Source organism: Acyrthosiphon pisum, chromosome X, assembly GCF_005508785.2.
Source record: "Acyrthosiphon pisum isolate AL4f chromosome X, pea_aphid_22Mar2018_4r6ur, whole genome shotgun sequence".
NCBI lineage: Eukaryota > Metazoa > Arthropoda > Insecta > Hemiptera > Aphididae > Acyrthosiphon > Acyrthosiphon pisum.
Genome location: NC_042493.1, coordinates 108,080,634 through 108,083,941, shown reverse-complemented (window position 1 = coordinate 108,083,941; position 3,308 = coordinate 108,080,634). Strand labels below are relative to the sequence as shown.

Here is a 3,308-nt window from a genome sequence, read left to right as displayed (position 1 = left end):
TGGTAAGTCGTATTGTCGCGGACCTGTGGGGTGCCGCGTGGATGAGGAGTCTGAGGTGAGATAACCAAAGTAATGTTAGCACCAAAAAGAAAGAAAAGAAAACACAATTTTGGTGATGTAAACGACACAGGGTCGGTGTTTTATTCAACGTACGAATGGCACCGACACGGTGAATAGTGAGAACACGGTAAAAAAGAAAATAATAGCTTTCCGTATTATATGTTTGTACGCTACACTTCGCGGGGCCGTCGGTTGTCCGTACGTGTGTACCCGGCGAGGTATCGAAAACAAGTTGCTCGTTTTTATCCGGTTCGCCGAACGGCCGGCCGACGGTACCTGGCGCGGGTGTCGCGCGCCGGCGTCGTCCGTCGTCGATTGGCGGTTTGTTTGAGAAGCATAGCGCGGCTTTCCGCGTAAAAGGCTATTTGAATTCAAATAGCTATTACGCGGGACCGCGTCAGTATACACAGACCACAGATCTGTATAATAACTAGATACCCGACTCCATATACAACAACATTAATGATGCCCGACGCCATTTGCAACTTTGGCAATGTTTACATTTATTCATATACATATATACTGATAATATTATTTTGCCCTAGTTGTAAATGGCTGCCAGCGTCATTCATAAGAAGAAGTCGGGTATCTAGTTTTTATACATATCTGTGACACAGACAGAGATTATATTATTATCTTGGTCCGTGTCCGTAATATTATTATAATATTATATCGTGTTATTAATATTTTAGTCGTTGAATTTTGATTAAAAATTAATTCAACTTCGACGTTTATGCTGGTTCATTGGAGTACTGGACTTTGGAAACCTTTAAGACATTCTGTACATTGTGCTTTCAGTTGTGACGCAGACTGTTGCTCGGTGGAACGTATCGTCGTTGTCGTTCAGGGCAGCGGATTTTGACCGGTGCGTCGCGATAGAATTTATGTGACCTCGACTTTACGGACCCCGTCAAGTCAATACAATTTTATTTTTCTGGAAGTGCCAACAAAGAAATCATGTTCCGGAAGGCACAGTTTATAAACCAACACTTTGGTTAGTACCTTAAGGAGACGTGATACCCGTATGCGTTGTCTCCGTCTTACAATTATTAATGTATGACATGGCAAAAAACTGTTTTGCGCGGGATAGAACCACTCCCTTGGTATTTATAGTAGATTAACCAAAATTCCACAACGCATAGGGAACAATTTTATCTGTATCGCAGCGTTTTTATTTTTTTATAGCATTCGCCAATAATTTTCAATAAATAAATGAAAAAAAAAAACAAAAAAATCCTAATGTTCTCAAACTGATAACTATAATCTTATTTATGTTATCCAAATAATAAAAACGCACAGATAAAGTTGTTCCCTATGCATTGTGGAGTCTTGGTATTTCTACTATAAATACCGAGGGAATGGTTCCATTCCGAGTAAAACAGTGTTTTGCTATGTTGTATATTTGTAAGACGGAAACAATGCATGCGGTATCTCGTCCTCTTAAAAATCATTTTTTGGTTAAAAAAAAGTTGGTGAACCACAAAGCTGGTTGTGTCTTATATTATTGTGTTTTTCTCACGGCCGGTATTACTAGTAATTTTATTCTTCTGAATAGATACATCTTTTGTACCTATGTAGGTACTTGAATATTTTGTATGTACCTACTGTAGTCAAATATTTATCCATGGATCTAGTTAACTATAAGTATCGAACTATAAGTATGTTTATATTATAATGTACTAATTCTATACTAATTTTTAAATTATAGGCAATGTAAATAACAACGTGACAGAACCTGCCTATGATCCAGTAATCAAACCACCTCAGAAACCTCTAATCCAGAGCAATTCCTAGATCCGAGGACTATCAACCGTCTATAATGATGGATAAGGATTTGTCCATTACCAGCATTAGTAATATAAAATATAATATCGAAAAAAATATATAATATATTATATATAAAAAACAATTTAATGTAACTTCTTTACGTCATGTCACTGCTACTAACATACACTTATAATTTAGTATGCAATGTGCACGAATAAATAATAATGAAAAATATTTAAATGTCATATTAACCCAATTTTTTATTTATATTTATTTAATAATACTGAAGTAGTATAAATAATAAGTAGGTTTGATAAGAGACAGAAAAATATACTTAACAGTGAATCTTAAGACTAGGGAGGTTACCTTGTAGTGACACCCTTCGAGGTGAACTAGAGTTCTGGCATATGTTAAATGTGCATTATTACTATTAAAGATAATATTTTTATAATCTATGGTAATGTTAAAACCTATATACAGAGCTCTACTTCGAAATATTGAGACCTGAGTCTAATTTATTGGTAGTCCCTTAATTTAAATTATAAATACAATTTTTGTTTTTTTGCTTTATTGCTTTTTAAATTTAATTAATTTCTTAATAGTATACACATAATATATAAATATAATACAGGTATTGAAGGCCAAATTGAAATGAAATACTCATTAAAAATTATCTATATTTCAATTAAAAATTGTATGTTATATGGTAGATAATTAATATGTAAAATAATGTTTCTGATTAAAATTAGGTATTTGAAATGTGAGAATCGTCTTTATGGTTGTCCAGTATCAGAAAAAATTTCAACAATTGATGGAGGGTCGCCAATACTAATTTCTGCAACATAATATATTCATAGCCATGAACCTGTACCTAACTATTCAGTGGCATTGTGAGGTTTCATGAATAGACAGAGGGAAATAGGTAATGTGGAGAATATTGTTCCACATAACATATTTGAGTAGGAGATGCATCTGTAAGCTGCTTAACAAAAAGTATATGACTGAATTAATATTTTTATACTTAAATATTATAAATATAATTAATAATTACAAATATATTCCAGAATAGCGATAGAAGTGGGCCGTCCAATAGAAATGGGGCGTGAATGTTGCGTTACGTGAATATTATTATCAAACGTGGGGTGACTTCTGACAACACTTCAACTATGCCCAGATCAAGAGCGTCCGCAGGAGTTTGTTAAAGGGAAGGCAAAATATTCTCCTTTTTACATTTTTTGTCTTACTATCCTATAAGTTATAAAGTATTTTTGTGACATATTTTCTTTCATATAGACAAGTAATGTAAAATTATTTATGAATTATACGTTCATAGTTAAAACTTAATCCTACAGCATTAATTTTAATTAATTGTCATGTAATTTTAAATTCTCAAATACATAATTTTTTAAAAGATAAAATGTTATACTGTTGGTAATTTATAAAATTAAATATTTCTACCTTATTCATTCATTGACTCCACA

General features: G+C 33.1%; 1 long non-coding RNA gene across 1 annotated transcript; it reads left to right on the top strand.

Moving 5' to 3' along the window:
- Positions 1 to 640: 640 nt before the first annotated feature.
- Positions 641 to 3,103, top strand: LOC107883208. Its single transcript, XR_001679140.2, has 4 exons — positions 641 to 1,054; positions 1,769 to 1,913; positions 2,577 to 2,820; positions 2,892 to 3,103. It is a non-coding gene; the product is annotated as an uncharacterized LOC107883208 (long non-coding RNA).
- Positions 3,104 to 3,308: the final 205 nt, after the last annotated feature.